Source organism: Rhinolophus sinicus, chromosome 13 (assembly GCF_057876585.1).
Source record: "Rhinolophus sinicus isolate RSI-liver-muscle chromosome 13, RSI-T2T, whole genome shotgun sequence".
Taxonomy (NCBI): Eukaryota; Metazoa; Chordata; class Mammalia; order Chiroptera; family Rhinolophidae; genus Rhinolophus; species Rhinolophus sinicus.
Genome location: NC_142513.1, coordinates 46,163,964 through 46,184,018, shown reverse-complemented (window position 1 = coordinate 46,184,018; position 20,055 = coordinate 46,163,964). Strand labels below are relative to the sequence as shown.

The following is a 20,055-nucleotide window of genomic DNA, read 5'->3' as shown; positions in this document are numbered from 1 at the left end:
CTCTCAGGGCCACGGAGGGGGTGGCAGGGTCCTCTCCGCCCCTCCCGTCCTAGGCTGGCACGACCCTTGCCTTGGTCCTTGCTGGCCCCACCCACTGACCAAAAGCCAGGGAGAGCCACCCGAGCCACCAGGGAGCGGCAGCTCCAGTCTGCAGCCACCCTTCCTCACAAGCCTTCAGTCTTGGCCCTGGCCCCTCGTCAGCGACCGGAGCCCCGCCCGATCTCCGGTCCCTTCACTGGCTACACGTCACCTCTCCTGACCCAGGGCGGTGAGAGAGAGGATGAGAGAAGGCCAGAGACGGAGCAAGAGGGAGGAGGAGAGAGACAGACAGGGACTGTGGGGACAGAATCCCAGAGAGCAGTTTCCAGGCTCTGGGCCTCGCCGCGTGGAGGGGTGCTGCCTGGGGGCTGCATGGTCAGCTGCTGGGACCGCTTGGCCATCAGCTGTCGCCAGTTGGCCACTGTCCACCGCAGGAGCTGCGGGGGCCAAGCTAGGGAGCGCAAATGGTGGACTGCAAATTGCAGAGGGGCGCGGATTGCAGTTGGCCGGCTTGGTGGGTCGACGGGCGTTGTGTCGGGGGGGGTTGGCAGAGAAGCGGCCGGCAGGTCGGGGATCGGGCGGCTCCGGCTTGCCGTGTCTCCGACCCAGCCTCCCGTGAGACATGGTGCTATGAGCCCCCCATCCGTGGCTCTGTGGGTGTTCCTTCTTGGCCTCGCCATATCCTGCGTCATTTGCGGGCAGAGGGACTAGGGTCCCCACAGGACAGGGACCCACAGACTGAACGGGAGGAGGAGTAGGAGGGAGCGAGATGGAAATATACAGGTATATGTACAGGTACGTATCTGGACAGACAGGGAGACATGGACAGAGACAGAGAAAGAGGGGCTGGCACGCGGGGAGAGAGCTCCTGAGCGAGAGACACAGCCCAACAGGCATGTCACAGAGCCAGAGGGACAGGGGACAGGGGGTGGAGTTTGAGGGGAGGGGTGAGGGACGCACAGGCTGGGACATGGACTGGGACGGATGTACTGAGGCTGTGTTATGGTGGCAGCTTCTCCACCGGTGTGTGGTTGTGCCCGGGGCTGGGCTCCGCTAAGGAGGCAGTGCCCGACTTTGGCAGTCACCCTAGAAGCCCCCGGGGCGGGCCGCCAGGTTCTCCGGAGTGCCAGTGGGCTCCGAGCCCAGCCCAGGTTCCCGCCCGCGGGAGGAGATTGGCAGCCCCAGGCACCCTGGTTGTGAGGGGTGTGTGCCTGCATGCCTGCTCTTCCCCTTGTGGTGGTGTGGGGAGCTGGAGCATCAAAGGTTAAGAAAATGTAACTACAAGCAGAGGTTGGGAGGATGGCTGAGGGGAACTCCGATAAGCATAAAGAACAAACAGACACCTGCTGTTCTGGGAATGGGACAATATCAAAAGGTCTAAAGACAGTCAGGGCCAAACTTTGGAAAAACATAACTAATCTGTACTTGGTGCCTCAGCCGCTTTATGTAACCTTCTTGTTTCTGTCTGTATAAAAGAATGCTGAAAAATCAAGCAGGCGCAGCAGTCTAGTCAGAACTGCTCGCCCTCCGGATCCCATCTTTGTCTCTTGTACAATTTTTTTCTCAACCCTCACTCCCCACTTCAGGAACCGTTTATCTCGTCGGCAGGCTCCGACAAGTGGCGCCCAAACAGGGACCTGAATACTGGGGAATCAGTGAAGGACACCGCTTGCAAATGAGACGCGTCGAATAAGGTTAGTGAAAGCAGTGAGATACCACAGTCGGGAGTAAAATAAAATGGGACAGGGTAACAGTAAAAGGCTGTTTACTCACATGTTAAGGAGCATGCGAAAAGCTAGAGGAGTTAAAACCAGTGAAGCACAGTTGCTTCGATATTTAGAATTTGTAGTACAAATATGTCCCTGGTTCCCCGAAGAAGGGACTTTAAACTTAGAAACTTGGGAAAAGGTGAGAGAGCATTTACAGGGATATTATGATGCTCATGGACCCTCTGAAGTACCAGTAGATACTTTTTCCTTATGGAATTTGGTTAGGGATGTGATCGATCCTAGACACGAGGGAATCAGATACTCTGAAAATGATCAACCCAAACTGGATCCCCCTTGGAAGCAGAGGTGCAAAGATTACAAGCTGCACTCACTTCCCTCTCTGTTCAAATGCAATTAGTCCAGGCTCAACAGACTGGGCCTTTATTAGAGTCTCAATCCGAATGGAAGCCTAGGTTACAATTAAGCTCTCCTCCAAGTGTAGTTGCAGGGCTAGATCCGCTGCCCGAGGCCCCTATCAACAGAAAAAGATTCAAGCCGCCAAGCTGCTAGTACAGGAGCAACTTAAAAAGGGACACATTGCCCCCTCCAATTCTCCTGGGAATTCTCCCATTTTTGTTATTAAAAAAAAAATCTGGTAGATAGAGATTATTACAAGATTTACAAAAAGTTAATAAAACCATGAAATTAATGGGAGCCTTACAGACAGGCTTGCCCTGTCCTGCAGCCCTACCAATAAACACATATAAAATTGTTTCGGACTTAAAAGATTGTTTTTATACTATACCTTGAAATCCTGATGGCTGCCCTAGATTTGCTTTCAGTGTTCCTTCCGTTAATTTACAAGAACCTTTTAAGAGATATCATTGGCTAGTGCTACCTCAGGGAATGGCTAGTAGCCCTACATTATGTCAAAAATTTGTATCAGCTGCAATAAAACCTACCCGAAGGACATTTCCAGATATTTACATCATCCACTACATGGATGACATACTTCTTGCCCACTCTTGTGAACCAAAGTTGCTTGCTGCTTTTGCTCATTTACAAAAAAAGCTCCACGATTATGGGCTAGTTATAGCCCCAGAAAAAATTCAGCAAGTGCCTCCTTACTCTTATCTGGGATCTTGTTTAATGCCTCAGGCCATTGTGCCTCAAAAAATACAAATCCGGCGAGATTGCTTAAAAACATTAAATGATTTCCAAAAGCTACTGGGAGACATTAACTGGATTAGACCTCAGTTGCGGTTGACAACCGGTGAATTACAACCTTTGTTTAAAATATGACGTGGGGAAGCTGATCCTACTTCTCCCCGCGAGATAACACGGGGAAGAGGCTTTGCTTGTATTTCTCCAGGTCCGGAAGAAAAACCTTTGTGAATTCCTGGTCGGTGTTAAACCATACCGTGAACGACAGCCCACAGAAGAAAAGACATCTATAGATACCCATCCACGCTCCTAGGGTGTGAAAAAGCTCTCACTTTCCGCAGCTGCAGAAGGACTTTCCACTTTAGACCCTGTTAAATGGATAAAGACTTTGGGTAGAGGGTTTGCTGGGGATATTGCTATTCTGTTTATTGTTCTGTTTATTTTACATAGTCCTCAGATGTGGACAAATAGCCCTCCGACGGGCTGTAAATGAAACAATGACACGTTCTGTGTTTTTCATGCTTCAAAAACAAGAAAGGGGGAGATGTAGTCACACAACAGCCTAGCCGACTGTCCCCCCCATGTCTTTCCTTAAGGAAAGAAGAGTCTGTAAGACTGTGCCTTTTTGGGACTCTGTTCCATTCTTGTGTTTACACCTTATGTCTCTCTGTCTGGTCCCCAAAAGATGGTTTGCAGTCAAAGACGGGTAAGATATCTCACGGGAGATACAACCTAAGCCAGGCGGAACCGAGTGGGGACCCCCAATGAGCTGCCTTAGAAGACCCAAAAAGGAGCCTTTCCTCCCCTTCCCCCTGCCTGGCAAAAGCCACTGCTGTCTCTGGCTTTCCTCTCTCACCTGATTGTGAGAGAAGTCATGAGGGCAATGAAGATCAGTTCTCTCCACTTATCTCAACAGAGCTGTTACAATATGAGTGACTTGACCCTGAGAAGGTAAGACAGCATGGGACTTTATGCTTCGGCTGTTAACAGACAAAGGGTGATTGGAATAAACATTTTTTCTGCTATGACGTATGAGACTCACAGACCGTGTAAGAAAAAAGGTTACTCTTGATCTTATCCAGTTTCATAAAGAGGTCTTGACACTGCAAGAGACCTCTCCTTTAAACACCAATATAGCTGATACTCTCAACAAACTTGTCTCTAGCTTTCACAATGTATTTCCATCATACTCTTCAATGCTTCAAATTATGGCACCCCTTGTAATTCCGCTTATTGTGATCCTCCTGATACTATGTTTCCTCCCCTGCATCACAAAAGCTGTGATGGGGACAGTCACAGATATTTATGGAGAAATTCACAAAATAAGGCTCCACATGGCTACTAAACCAAAAGCCACTGCCCCTGTCTAACCCCAAAGGAGATCGGTAGCCAATGACGGGTCATGATCAGTGGATGTCTTACAACCTAAGACAGGAGTCGATCGCTTTGATGAAGGCTATCCAATGACGGGTAAGTGAGAAGGTCTGTACTGACCACCTAAGCCAGGCACGATCTCAAAAAATAAAAAAAGGGGGAATTGTGGGGAGCTGGAGCATCAAGCGTTAAGAAAATGTAACTACAAGCAGAGGTTGGGAGGATGGCTGAGGGGAACTCCGATAAGCATAAAGGACAAACAGACACCTGCTATTCTGGGAACTGGACAATATCAAAAGGTCTAAAGACAGTCAGGGCCAAACTTTGGAAAAACATAACTAATCTGTACTTGCTGCCTCAACCGCTTTATGTAGCCTTCTTGTTTCTGTCTGTATAAAAGAATGCTGAAAAATCAAGCAGGCGCAGCAGTCTAGTCAGAACTGCTCGCCCTCCCGATCCCATCTTTGTCTCTTGTCTATTTTTTTCTCAATCCTCACTCCCCACTTCAGGAACCGTTCGTCTCCTCGGCAGGCTCCGATGTGGTGGTCTCTCCTGGAGTCCGAGGGCGTGCGGGGTGTTGGGGTGCTGCTCCCTCCGTCCCCTGGTTTGTCCCGGCTCTTTTTCCCCTGTGTGTCGGGGCCACCGCGGCCGGCGGGAACGGAGGGCTCCTGGCTCTTGTGGGAGGGGAGGGGACGCGCGGGGGTGTGGGGCGAGGTGCCTGTCAGCAGAGACAGAGGCCTCCGGTGGGGCGGGGCGGGTGGGCATCCCGTTTGCCGGAGGACACGCTGATCCTGTGTCTCGGGGCCCAGGTGCAGGCACAGGGATGGTCGTCCCCTGGGCTCGGGCCGAGGTGCAAAGGACCGGCACGTCCCGCCGCCGGCCAGGGGGACCTTCGGCTGGCTGGGCGGCTGCAGAGGGGCAAGGGGCGGCAGGGGTTCAGAGGGAGCCACGCCGGGGCGGCGGTGGCACAAAAGGAGAGGCGAGCAAAAGCCTCCAGGTGTTCCCAGGCGGTCTCCCATCCAAGTACTAACCAGGCCCGACCCTGCTTAGCTTCCGAGATCAGGCGCGTTCAAGGTGGTATGGCCGTAGACGCTGGGACCCGGCTGCCAGCGCCCCAAGAGCCTGCTCCCGGCCTGCCTCGTGAGCGCGCGCCCTGCTGCTGGGCCGCTCGGGTGGCGAGCATCTCCCCGCGGGCCGGCTCTGCCAGCGCCACGCCTCCCGCCTGCTCCCCGCCTCCTCCGGACACCGCCGGCGTGGGCGGCGGGCTACTCTTGGCCCGCAGCGAGGCCCCTTCGCGCCACCCGTGGCTCCACGGGCCTCTGTCACTTCCCTGACGGTGACAGAAGTCTGGGCACCCTGGCATCCTGGGACTCCCCGGGCCCCGAACGGCTTACACCCGCCCCCCCCCCACCCCCCACCCCCCGAACCCCGCTCACCCCCACCCCCAGCCCCACCACCCCAGACCCGCCTGGCTGCTCTGCATGCGGTCCCCCGCTCATGGCAAGCGAGGGGGTCGCAGGGTCCTCTCAGGCCCCTCCGGCGCTAGGCATGCGTGGCCCTGGCCCTGGCACTGGCCGGCACCATCGACTGGCCCAAAGCCATGGGGAGCCACCCGTGCCACCAGGGTGCAGCGGCTCCAGTCTGCCGTCACCCTTCGTCACACAGCCTTCCGTCTGGGCCCTCGCCCCTCCTCAGCGACCAGCGTCCCTCCCGATCTCTGGTCCCTTCACTGGCTACATGTCACCTCTCCTGACCCAGGGAGGTGAGAGAGAATGAGAGAAGGCCAGAGACCGAGCAATAGAGAGGCGGAGAGAGACAGACGGGGACTGTGGGGACAGAGTCCCAGAGAGCCGTTTCCAGGCTCTGGGCCTCGCGTGGAGGGGTGCTGCCTCGCGTGATGCACGGTCATCAGCTGTGACCGCTTGGCCGTCAGCTGTTGCCAGTTGGCCATGGGCCACCGGTACAGCTGCTGTGGCCAAGCTAGGAAGCGCGGAAGGTGGATTGCAAATTGCAGAGGGGCCCGGATTGCAGTTGGCCGGCTTGCTGGGTTGGTCGATTGGTGGGTCGGTTGGTTGGCAGAAAAGCGGCTGGCAGTTTGCGGATCGTGCGGCTCCGGCTTGCTGTGTCTCGGAGCCAGCCGCCCGTTAGAAATGGTGCTATGAGCCCCCTATCCATGGCTCCATTGGTGTTCCTTCTTGGCCTCACCATATCCTGTGTTCTTGTGCGCGCAGAGGGACTAACATGATACATGAGTCCCCACATGACACATGGCGCATCGATCAGGTTAGTGTGTTGGCCGATAGTCTCCGGAAGGTAATGGAGCAATTTATACCAATGAGGGATCTGTTTTGGGTGACCTCGTTTATTTCGTGGTCCTCTCAAGGTGCTAGATGGCCCGCCACCCTCTTGGCCATGACGGGCGTCGCCTGGTTTTCGGTAGTCTGCTGCTGGGTAGTTTGATGCGAGGGTTGCAGACATCTTACACCGTGGACTCCACCCAATCGGATGTCTGGCATGGCGAGCAGGATTCCACCGGGCAGGAATGGTTTCTGACTGTGGGCAGGACGACATGTGGCAGCCTCAGTGTGTGTTAGCCCAAAGCCACTGTTCTCAGAATTTGGGCCCCCTAGGAGGGGTGGGAGCACATGGACCGCTCTCCGGCCAGCGTGGAGAGCGCCCTTCATGTTCTAGCTGAGGGTTGCCGGATGAGGCGAAGGGGACAGCCGGCCGTGTGGGCTGGATGTTCCTCACTGCTTTGCATCGTAACATGGTGGACGGGCTTAATGAAATAGCTCATGGGCAGGACTGGCAGCGCCGGTGGGTGGGGGGGTGGGGGGGAAGGTGAGGTGTTGGAAGCTCATGTATGCCTGTTAGAGGATGAGCCCCACAGCGGAGACGCTGAGGCAGAGGCAGACGATGAGAGTGGAGACAATGTAACTCGCTAGCCCCCTCACTGCCCCGCCCGGCCCATCTTGAAGCAGAAGGTAAAGCATGAGCAACCTTTGGGCCCCCAGGGCGTTGCTCCTGGGAACCCACCTGTGACTGAATTCACAACCTACACCCCTTACACTCCCACTGAATTGCAGTAGCTGGGGAGGCTGTGCCCTGAGACCCCTGGCTGTTTCCGGGGGAGAGTGGTGGTACCCAGAGAAGCCAAGCAAGTCTGGTGTCGCGTCCAGCACAACACGGGCAGTGAGGGTGCGAGAAGGGGCGGTTTGGGTTATGTTTTTTAGAAAGAAACAAACAGAGACTTAATGCAGTTAAATCTCTCCGAAGGCCAGGGGTATCTCAGTCTCAGAGGACTGGAGCCCAGAATATGGGCTCAGAGGACTGGAGCCCATACCTATTTATTGAATAGGTATGCAAAAACAAGAGAAAGCAACATTGTTTCATACACGGTCTCTGAAACTGGCACATCATAACAGAAAAATATTTATCTCAGTCACCCTTTGTCAGTCAACTGCTGAAGCACAAGGTCCCACAATGTCCTAATTAAGGTATGTACCTTCTCAGGGTCAAGTCTCTTATTTTGTAACAGTTCCGTTGAGCTAAGTGGAGAGAACTGGTCTTTATTGGTTTTGTAACTTCTCTCACAAACAGGTGCCAGGGAAAAGGCGGAGCCGGCAACAGCTTTTCCCAGGCAGGGGGAAGGGGAGGCAAGGCCCCTTCCCATATTTTCCTAAGGCAGCTCATTGGGGGTCCCCACTCGGTTCCGCCTGGCTTAGGTTGTATCTCCCGTGAGATATCTTACCCATCTTTGGCTGCAAGCCATCTTTTGGGGACTAGACAGAGAGACATAAGGTGTAAACATAAGGATGGAATAAACACCCAGAAAGGCACAGTCTTACAGACTCTTCTTTCCTTAAGGAAAGACATCGGGGGACAGTTGGCTAGGCTGTTGTGTGACTACAGTCTGGCTGGGTCCAGAAGGGACGGGTGTTGCCCTGAGAAACCCTGGCTGAGCCCAGGAAGTCTGGCTGTTCCAGCACCCCTCCACGTGAGGCCCAGAGCCTGGAAACTGCTCTCTGGGACTCTGTCCCCACAGTCCCCGTCTGTCTCTCTCCGCCTCTCTATTGCTCGGTCTCTGGCCTTTTCTCATCCTCTCTCTCACCTCCCTGGGTCAGGAGAGGTGACATGTAGCCAGTGAAGGGACTGGAGATCGGGTGGGACACTGGTCGCTGACGAGGGGCGAGGGCCAAACAGAAGGCTGTGTAAGGAAGGGTGATGGCAGACTGGAGCCGCTGCTCCCTGGTGGCACGGGTGGCTCCCCGTGGCTTTGGGCCAGTCGGTGGTGCCGGCCAGAGCGAGGGCCAGGGCTGGGCATGCCTAGGGCCGGAGGAAACTGAGAGGACCCCGCGAGCCCCCTCGGTTGCCATGAGCAGGGGACCGCAGAGCAGCCAGGTGGGTCTGCGGGGGTAGGGATGAGCGGGGTGGGGGGGTAGGGTGGCGGGGTGTAAGCCGTTCGGGGCCTTAGGAGTCCCAGAATGCCAGAGCGCCCAGAATTCTGTCACCGCCAGGGAAGTGACAGAGGCCCGTGGAGATATGAGTGGCGCAAAGGGTCCTTGCTGCGGGCCAGGAGTAGCCCGCCGCCCACGCCAGCGGCGTCCGGAGGAGGCGGGGAGCAGGCAGGCTGCGCTGGAGCTGACGGAGCCGGCCAGCGGGGAGATGCTCGCCACCCGAGTGGCACAGCAGCATGGCGTGCGCTCATGAGGCAGGCGCGGGGCAGCCTCTTGGGGCGCCAGGAGTCAAGTCACAGCATCTCCCGCCATACCACCCTAAACGCACCCGACCTCGTCTGATCTCGGAAGCTAAGCAGGGTCTGGCCTGGTTAGTACTTGGATGGGAGACCGCCTGGGAATACTGGGTGCTGTAGGCTTTTGCCCACCATTCCTTTTGAGCGGTCGCACCTGCGTGGCTCCCTCCAAACACCTTCCGCTCCTTGCCTCTCTGCAGCTGCCCACCCCACCGCAGGCCCCCCCGGCCAACGGCGGGTCGCCACCCGGCCCTACAACCTCGCAGCCCAGGCCGCAAGCCAGGCCCGGATGCCCCGGCTCTCCCCCACATCCTCATCTTAGTCCTCTTCCCTCCCGCAGGCCGGCAGCCCACAGCCATTCCCCGCGCCGCGGCAGCTGTTCGCCGCGCTGTGGCCGATGTCGCCGCAGCCATCTCCGGCCTCAACGCCACCGCCTCCGCCACCGACCCCCACCCCGCGGCCGCCGCCCCCTACACCCAAACCCAGGGCTGCTTGCCGGCGCAGGCCTCCACCAGCCTTGGGTGGCTTTCTCCAGCCAAGGACGTCCTGGTCCTTGGCACGTCAGGACCGAGCCCAGGGGACGACCATCCCTCTGCCTGCACCTGGGCCCTGAGACACAGGATCGGCGTGTCCTCGGGCAAACGGGACGCCCACCCGCCCCGCCCCACTGGAGATCTCGGTCTCCGCTGGCACACACCTCGCCCCCCCTCCCCACAAGAGCCAGGCGCCATCCGTTCCCGCCGGCCACGGTGGCCCCAACACACAGCGCAAAAAGAGCTGGGATAAACCAGCGGACGGAGGGAGCAACACCCCAACACACCGCACGCCCTCGTACTCCAGGAGAGACCACCACAAGGGGAAGAGCAGGCACGCAGGCACACAACCCTCACAGCGAGGGTGCCTGGGGGCTGCCACTCTCCTCCCGCGGGCGGGACCCTGGGCGGGGCTCGGAGCCCACAGGCACTCCAGAGATCCTCGCAGCCTGCCCCGGCACGCAATGGTGACTGCCAACGCCCGGGCACTGCCTCCTTAGCGGATCCCAGCCCCGGGCACGACCACACTTCGGTTGAGAAGCTGCCACTTCAAAACAGCCTCAGTGCGTCTGTCCCAGTCCCTGTGCCCGCCTGTGCGTCCCCCCCTCCCCCACCCCGCGTCTCTCTGGCTCTGTGACGTGCCTGTTGGGCTCTGGCTCTCGCTCAGGAGCTCTCTCCCCGCGTGCCAGCCCCCTCTTTCTCTGTCTCTGTCCATGTCTCTCTGTATGTCTAGATACATACATGTACATATACGTGTGTATTTCCATCTTTCTCCCTCTTACTCCTCCTCTCATTCTGTCTGTCGGTCCCTGTCTGTCTCTCTCCTCCTGTTCCAGTTTGAGTCTCTCTCTCCCTCTCCTCAGTCTCCCTGACTATGTTCTTCCCTCTGCCATTCTGTTTTTTGTCACTCTGCCTGACTGTCTGTCTCTGTCTTTGTTTTGTTAGCTCTCTGTTCTTCTCTCATTGTCTCTCTTCTCAGTTGGTCAGGATAGCTGATGTATCTGGATATTTGGAGTCCTCCTCCTGTGTGGGGCGGCCAGAATGGAGGTCTTTTCCTTTGCCAAAAAGGGTTGTATGTTTTCTGCCAGCTTTGGGGGCAGAAGGGTGCTTTCTTGTCTTCTTTCTCTCCTGCTGTAGGTGGGGGGCAGGTCCACTCTTTCAGCCTACACTTCCTGGTGTCTTGTTTCCCTCCTTGGTCTGGCAGGCGGGGTGTCCCCTTCTTCCTCCAGTAGGTTTTCGGCCCCTTTTGAGCTGTACAGGCAGGCGGAAGGCCTAGATACCCTCCCTCTAACAGGAGGCACTTTGTACCATAAGCCTCCTGGCATGGCTGCTTCCTGTGCCAGGAAAACCTGGGGTACCTGTTGCCTTCCTCAAGCAAACAGGGAGGCTCAGTTTCACTCCCTCTGCGAACAGGGTCAGGAGTCTGGCACCCATCTTAGGCAGGCAGCAAGGGGAAGTGCCAAGTCACCTTTTTCTGCCAGGAGGGGCCTGGAGTCCCTTGTGCCCCACTTGGGCTCACTGGATGCATGGGTCCCCTTCCTTCACCAGGAAAGGTGGGTTTTCTTGCACTCCGGTCTAGCGGTGGGTGTCTGAGGGATGTAGGTCTCCACCCTTCCTCAGCAGGGCCTCAGTTCCTTTCACCCCACTCAAGCAGGTTTCCATTACGCAGCCAGGAAGGGCTGGAGTCACATTGCCCCACTCAAGCTGGGAGGCATCCTGGTTACCTTCCCTCCAATGGAGGGTCTTTGCACCATAATATGCTATTCAAATCAGGTCTTCTCCTTCTGTCTGGTGAGGCTGGGATTCCGTCGCCCCGCTTAGCGGGCAGGCATAATTTCCTTTTCCTTTGCCTGCAGAAGCTGGAGTCCCTCGGCCCTGCTGGGCGTCAAACATGGGGCCCCTACCTCTGTTAGGAGGGTCTTGGATTTCCTGCGACGTGTTCAGGCAGGCGGGGGGCCCGTGTACCCTCTTTCCAACAGAAGGGCTTGGCGACCCCACTGCCATGTCATGGCCTGCTCCCTGTTCCAGGAGGGCCTGTGGTCCCTGTGCCCTTGTCATGCAAATAGGGGGCCTGGGTCCATTCCCTCTCACTGAGCATTTCATAATCAAGCAGATTATTGACAGTTGTATTAACAAGAAAAGAAAAAAACAGCATGGCAGAATGGATAGAAAAAACCAAGAACCTTATATATGCTGCCTGCAAGAGAGTCACTCTAGATGGAAAGACACACAGAGACTGACAGTTAAGGGATGGAAAAAGATACTTCATGCAAATGGAAATGGAAAAAAAAAGGCTGGAGAAGCAGTACTATTATCCGACAAAATAGACTTTAAAACAAACACTATAACAAAAGTCAAAGAAAGACATGTCATAATAATAAAAGGATCAATCCAGCAAGAGGATGAAACTCTTGTAAACATTTATATAGCCAACATAGGAGCAACTAAATATTGAAAGCAAATATTGAGACATAAAGGGAGACATTGACAGTAATAGTAGGAGACTTTGATATGCAATTGACATCAATAGATCATCCGGACAGAAAATCAACAAAGAAACAATAGACTTAAATGTCTTTAGTTGATATTTTTAGAGCATTTCACCCAAAAGCAGAAGAATATGCATTCTTTTCAAGGACACATGGAACATTTCCCGGGATAGATCACGTGTTAGGCCATCAAACAAGTCTCAATAAATATAAGAAGACTGAAATCGTACCAAGCATCTTCTCTGTTATGGAACTAGATATCAATTACAAAAACAAACAAACAAACAAACAAACAAAAAACTGGGAGTGGCCGGATGGCTCAGATGGTTAGAACTGAGCTCTGAACAACAGGGTTGCTGGTTCGATTCCCACATGGGTCAGTGAGCTGAGCCCTCCACAACTAGATTGATGAACAACAATTTGGAGCTGATGACCCTGATGCTGTTCCCCAATATTCCCCAATAAAACCATTAAAAATAATAAGAAGAAAACTGAGTAACATGCTACTACCCTGTTTACCCAAAAATAAGACCTAGCTGGAAAATCAGCTCTAATGCATCTTTTGGAGCAAAAATTAATAGGAGACCTGGTATTATATATTATATTATATTATATTATATTATATTATATTATATTATATTATATTATATTATATTATATTCCTGGTCTTATAGTAAAATAAGACTGGGTCTTATATTAATTTTTGCTCCAAAAGACACATTAGAGCTAATTGTCCAGCTAGGTTTTATTTTTGTGGAAACAGGGTAAATGAGTCAACAATGAGATCCAGGATGGAATAAAAAAAATTACCTTGAGCCAAATGAAAATGAAACCACAATGATCCTTATTGGCACACAATGAAAGCCGTTCTAAAATGGGAAATTCATAGTAACACAGGCCTCAAGAAACAAGAATATTCTCAAATAAACAATCTAATCTTAAACCTGAGGGTCCTAGAAGAAGAGCACCAAACAAAGCCCATAGTGATAGTGAGTAGAAGGAGTGGAAGACCAGAATGGAAATAAATGAAGTGGAGGCTAATAAATAATACAAAAGGACAATGAAACCAAGAGATGGTTCTTTGGAAGGACAAACAAAACTGGTAAAACCTTTAACCAGACTGATTAAGAAAAAAGAGAGCTCTGATAAATATGAGAAATGAACAGAGAAAAGTGATGATATCACAGACATATAAAGCATTATAAGAAAATACTACAAAAAATTACATGCCAAAAAATTGGACAACTTGGAAGAAATGTATAAATTCCTAGAAACATACAATATGCCAAGACTGATTCAATAAAAAACAGAAAATCTGAACAGACTGATAACTACTAATTAAATTAAATCAGTAATTGAAAAACTCCCAACAAACCAAAGTTCTCAATCAGATGGCATCACAGGTGAATTTTAACAAACATTCAAGGAAGAATTAATACCTATGCTTCACAAACTATTCCCAAAAAATGGAAGAGGAGGGAACATTTGCAAGCTAATTTTACGAAGCCAGAATTGCTCTGATACCAAAACCAGCCAAAGACATCACACACACAAAAAAGAAAATTATAGGCCAGTATCCCTGATGATCATAGAGGCAAAAATACTCAACAAAGTATAAGCTAACTGAATTCAGCAAGATATTAAAATGATCATACATCATGATCAGTGGGATTTATTCCTGGTGTGCAAGGTGGGTTCAATTTCTGCAAATCATTTAACATGATACATCACATAAACAAAACGAAGGATAAAAAAAATGTGATCATGTCAATAGATGCAGAAAAAGCATTTGACTACATTCAACATCCATTTATGATAAAAACTCACAACAAAGTGGGAATAGAGGGAACACTCCTCAACATAATCAAGGCCATATATGACAAACCCACAGCTAACATCATACTCAATAGGAAATGGCTAAAAGCATTCTCCTTAAGATCAGGAACAAGATAAGGATGGCGACTTTCCCCACTTCTATTCAACAGAGTATTGGCCTCCCCAGCCACAGCAATCAGATAAGAAGAAAAAAATGAAAGCATCCAAATTGGTAAGGAAGAAATAAAACTGTCATTATTTGCAGATGAAATGATACTATATAGATAGAGAGAACCTTAAAGAGCTTACAAAAAAAAACGGGAAAAAGAAGTCATCAAAATGGCGGCGTGAGGTGAGTCTCTGTAAATCTCCCCTGGAATTTACAACTAATCGAACAACTAAACTCCAGAAAGGACTCCGTGCACAGCAGACAGGCAAGACAAAGAGGCCCACTACTGAATTCACCTAAAGGTGGGTAAATCGCACGAGCCGGGGAGGAGGGAATGGAGAAGTGCGGGGACGGAGCCGCGTGGGCGCAGGACGCAGACCTAGCTCAGTGCTCCGAGCTCGCTACATCCCGGAACTACTGCCGCTGTGGGAGAGGGAAGAACTCAGTCTGCTAGGGCTCTGTTTCTGGCCCACAGAGCTGAGGGGACAGCATATAACACGGCTGAACCCAACGCTCATGGCAGAGACCTCGGAGCAAAGACTGAGGGAAGAAGGCTGAAAATGGTGGTTTAAGTCCTCTCTGCCGCAGAGAATGGAAGCCATAGGCATTCAGCCTAGCCGCCCCTCCCTACCCTCCCAGAGCTCACCGCACCCCCACCTGCCCAGTGCAAGAAACGGAACAGTAGCAGTGTCTGATCAATAGAACAGAACATTTGCTGGTCTGAGAACTGTGGTCCGCAGTCACTGATTTGCAGCCCAACTAGTTCCGGCAAAGAGGAGGGAGCTGTGAAAGCAGGACTGGCTATGGAGGTGGTCGCCATTGCTCTGGGCCACCTCTCACAACCCAGCCTGCCCCTGTCCTCACCTATCTGGGTGGACCCCTGCAGGAGTGAACAGAGCTGCTGAAACACATGGGCTCTGAATCTGGTGCAGGAAGAGCTTTGGAACTTCAAAAGCTCTCTGCATACCCACACAGACACTGTGCCCTGTGACCCGGGTAAACTGTCAACAGAGGAGAAGCCAATCTCCCAAGGAATCCATCCATTGTGTGCAAAGCTGGAATAGTGCAGAGAAAACATAGCACTATAGTGTCAGAGAGAAAAAGGCTGCAGTCGGAGACAAAATATAACATTCTACCAACAAGTTCTGGAAAACAAAAGAAAGACCTCTTCCTATCAACCTGTTGCAGAAGCCACTCCTGTAGATGTCTAGGAAGAGAAATAATAAATTGCCATGAATAACCAAGGCAACAAGACAGCTCAGAAAGAAAGTGGAAAATCTCCAGAAAAGGAACTTAAAGATATAGGAATATGTGACTTAAATGACAGAGAATTCAAGATTGCAGTTCTTAAAAAACTCAACAAGATGCAAGAAAATACAGAAAGGCAGTTTAATGAACCCAGAAACACAATCAACAAACAGCATGAGCATTTTACGAAACAGATTTAAATTTTTAAAAAGAACCTAATAGAATTTCTGGAGATTAAGAACTCAATAGAAGAAATTAAGAATGAAATAGCCAGCTTAAGTAGTAGAGTTGACCAGATGGAGCAAAGAATCAGTGACATCGAAGATAGAAACCTGGAAATGACATGGATGGAAGAAGAAAGAGACTTGAGACTTAAAAGAAATGAAAGAACTCTACAAGAACTTTCTGACTCCATCAGAAAGAGCAATATAAGAATAATGGGCATACCAGAAGGAGAAGAAAGAGAGAAGGGAACAGAGAATATATTCAAATAAATAGTCGATGAGAACTTCCCAAAATTGTGGAAAGAACTGGATCCTCGAATCCAAGAAGCAAATAGAACACCTAATTACCTCAACCCCAGCAGGCCTTCTCCAAGGCACATTGTATTGAAGCTGTCAAAAATCAACAACAAAGAAAAAGTCCTCAAGACAGCCAGGGAAAAGAAGACAGTAACCTACAAAGGAAAGCCCATTAAAATATCATCAGATTTCTCAGCAGAAACTCTACAAGCCAGGAAGGAGTGGAACCAAATATTCAAACTATTGAAAGAGAGAAATTATGAGCCAAGCATAATATACCCAGCAAAGATAGCCTTCAGATATGAAGGAGGAATAAAAACCTTTCCAGACATACAGAAGCTGAGGGAATTTTCTAATACCCGACCTGCACTACAAGAAATACTAAAGGAGGCTATTCGACCACCATCAACAGTGACAATTTATGGTAACCAAAACATAAAAAGGGGGAGAGTAAAGGCCTGAACCGGAATATGGGAATGGAGAAAGTAAGCATGCTGAAGAAAATGGAATACTCTAAATATCAGACTTTCTTTTACATAAACTTAATGGTAACCACTCAAAAAAATGCAGAACTGAAATACATATGGTAATAAAAGAAGAATCAGAGGGGAAAATAATAGAATACCACCACACAGAAATGATAGGCAACAATAAAAAGTCAAAGAAACAATGGAGACACAGCCTTACCAGAAAACTAAAGATAGAATGATAGGAAATCCTCACATATCAATAATCACCCTGAATATAAATGGACTGAATTCACCAATAAAAAGGCACAAAATAGCAGATTGGATCAAAAAACTAAACCCAACCACATGCTGTCTCCAAGAGACACATCTCAGCTACAAGGACAAACACAGACTCAAAGTGAAAGGATCGAAATTGGCACTCCAAGCAAATGGTATCCAGAGAAAATCAGGTGTAGTCATACTGATATCAGATGAAACCAACTTCAGGGTAAAAAAGTTAACAAAAGACAAAGATGGACATTTCATAATGGTAAAAGAGATGATACAACAAGGAGACATAACAGTCATCAATATTTATGCCCCCAATCAGGGAGTACCGAAATATACCAAGCAACTAGTAACAGAACTAAAGGAAAAAATAGACCAAAACATAATTATACTAGGCGACCTAAGTACATCATTGACAGCTATGGATAGATCATCCAAATAGAAAATAAATAACAAAATAGCAGCCCTAAATGACACATTAGATGAAATAGACATAATTGATATTTATAGAGCACTTCATCCTATAACATCAGACTATACAGTTTTTTTCTAATGTACATGGAACATTCTCAAGGATAGACCATATATTGGGACATAAAAGTAGCCTCAGCAAATTTAAGAAGATTGAAGTCATACCAAGCATATTCTCTGATCACAAGGCTTTGAAATTGGATATCAACTGCAAAAGGAAAGCAGGAAAAACCAAAAATACATGGAGATTGAACAACACACTTTTAAAGATTGATGGGTCAAAGAAGAAATAAGAGGAGAGATCAAAAGATACATAGAAACAAATGAGAATGACAATACATCCTACCAAAATATTTGGGATGCAGCAAAAGCTGTTTTAAGAGGGAAATTTATATCATTACAGGCCTCTCGAGAAACAAGAGAAATGCCAAATAAATAACCTCACGTTACACCTTAGAGAACTAGAAAAAGAAGAACAAATGAAACCCAAGGTCAGCAGAAAAAAGGAAATAATAAAAATCAGAGCAGAACTAAATGAAATAGAGAACAAAAAGACAATAGAAAAAATTAATGTGACAAAGAGCTGGTTCTTTGAAAAGATTAACAAAATTGACATACCCTTGGCTAGACTCACTACGATAAACAGAGAAAAGACACTAATAAACAAAATCAGAAATGAAAGAGGGAAAGTTATCACAGATGCCACAGAAATACAAAGGATCATCCAAGAATACTATGAAGGACTATATGCCACCAAATTCAATAACCTAGAAGAAATGGACAAGTTCTTACCAGTTCTTCATGGTTCAGCCTAGGAAGGCTATATGTTTCTAAGAACTTGTCCATTTCTTCCAGGTTATTGAATTTGTGGCATATAGTCCTTCATAGTATTCTTGGAAGATCCTTTGTGTTTCTGTGGCATCTGTTATAACTTCCCCTTTTTCATTTCTGGGGAACAGAGAGGGGTCGCTCCCCAGCAAGCATGACATGAGGTCTGCATTAAGTCCGTAGCTTGGGAGGACATGAGGTGAAGCACGCAGTAAAGGATGCGTATAATTCTGTAGCTCAGGGACGGGAACTGGCCTGTTCCACAGTCTGAAACAGGGGACACTCTTCCTTGGAAGGAATTGTAGACACAGGGAATGGAGAGGGGATGCCCTTCTCCCCCGTATCCTGCTCTGTGTTTTCTCATAGATGCATAACCAGAACTCTGTCTGTCAGGAATCCCCCCTCAGCTGTATTCTACTACATTGGAACAAGTTTGACCTGAGACAATAAGAAGAAGAGGATCATCTTCCTCTACAATACGGCTTGGCCGCAACATAAATTAGGGGACAGGGATAGAGAAAGCTGGCCTGAAAATAGCAGTCTAAACTATAATACCATCTTACAATGGACCTCTTCTATCGCAAACTAGAAAAATGACAAAAGTGCCATATGTTCATGCCTTTATGTCCCTCAGAGGTGACTCAGACCTCTGTCACTCTGGTAAGACAGACCCTTCAGTTCTACCATATTAACTCATCCACCCAGAGGTCCTGATCTTGGAGACAGCCCAACACATGTCCTCGGAACCCCTCCCCCTAAAGGACCACAGGATATGGCATCTCCTAACTACCTCTCCTCAGACCCACAAGGACCTTTGCTTCCATGCCAGGGTCCCCTTGTGCCCCAAAGATCTGCCTCCTCCAGGAGGTAAGGGGAGGCCTAACAGGCAGCTCTAGGAGGGTGCAGGTTCCCTTCTCCATCCAGGACCTCCTCCAAATAAAGACAGACTTAGGGAGCTACTCTGAAACCCTGAAAAATGTATAAAGGGGTTTCAGAGGCTCTCTCTTACTTTTGACCTCACCTGGAAAAACGTTCATGCCATCATAGTGCATATTCTCTCTGAAGTAGAAAGGAAGATGATTATAGAGGCTGCCACCTGCTATGCGGATGGTCTCTATCTGACTGACCCTAATTATCCAATAGGGGCCATGGCTATACCTAACGCTGACCCCTACTGGGTCTATAACTCCCCAGAAGGTGCTTGCCAATGAAATCATCTAGTTCTTTGTTTAACTGAGGACATGAGACAAAGTAAGTTTAAGCCAACTAATTACCACAAGCTAAGTACTATTGACCAGAGCCCCTCTGAGAATCCCACAGTTTTACTTGAGTGATTCAGGGAAGCTCTCAATAAATATACAATACAGATCCTGATTCTCCTGAGGGGGAGTCAATGCTCAAAGAACGGTTCATTACTCAGTCTGCCCCAAACATAGGGAGGAAGTTACAGAAACTAGCACTAGGGCCCAGCACTCAGCTGGGGGAGCTCCTTAAGATGGCCTCCTCGGTCTTTTATAGTCGGGACCAAGAGGAGAAGGAAAAGGTCAGAGAGAGAGAACAGGAGACAGAAAGGCAAAGGAATACTAAGAGATGGGCTCAATTATTGGCTGATTTACAAGTCTGAGAGCCAACTCTGGCTCACCCAAGGAAGGAAACCCCAGGAGAGGACAACAACCGTGGAAAGACAAGCCACAGGTAACACAAATTCCCAGAGGAGAGAAAGCCATGAATACCATGCCCCAGCTGCAAGAAGTTTGGCCACTGGGAAAAGGTTTCCCAGAGGACAGAAGGGCCACCTGGTCGGATCCCCAACCCATCATGGTCTTGAACAGAAAAGGCCCAAAGCTCCCCCGGTTCATGGAATTGCCATTGAGGAGATGGAGCCTAGGGTGACCTTGAATGTGGCTGGTAGGACCGTAGATTTTCTACTTGATTCAGGAGGGGCCTATTCCATGCTGAACTCTTGCTCTGGTGCTCTCTCTCTCTCTCTCAAATCCTGCCAAATATTGAGGGTAGAGAGATAGCCCATGACCTGGAAGTTTACCCCTCCTCTATGCTGTTCATGCAGAAAGGCTCTATTTTCTCTCTTCTGGGCAAGGATGTTCTCCAGAGAGTGGGAGCACATCTAATGTTTGGAAGCCCTCTCCCTCATAAACTTATATTACTCTCTGAAAAGGAAACCTCTATCCCTAAAAAACCCAAATG

At 49.8% G+C, this 20,055-nt stretch overlaps 3 pseudogenes; 2 read left to right on the top strand and 1 right to left on the bottom strand.

The window, feature by feature from the left end:
- Positions 1–5,267: 5,267 nt before the first annotated feature.
- LOC141568755 (5S ribosomal RNA) lies at positions 5,268–5,377 on the bottom strand (annotated as a pseudogene).
- Positions 5,378–7,053: 1,676 nt separating this feature from the next.
- Positions 7,054–20,055, top strand: part of LOC109439773 (mitotic spindle assembly checkpoint protein MAD2A pseudogene) — a 69,194-nt pseudogene continuing 56,192 nt past the window's right edge.
- Positions 9,044–9,162, top strand: LOC141568736 (5S ribosomal RNA; annotated as a pseudogene).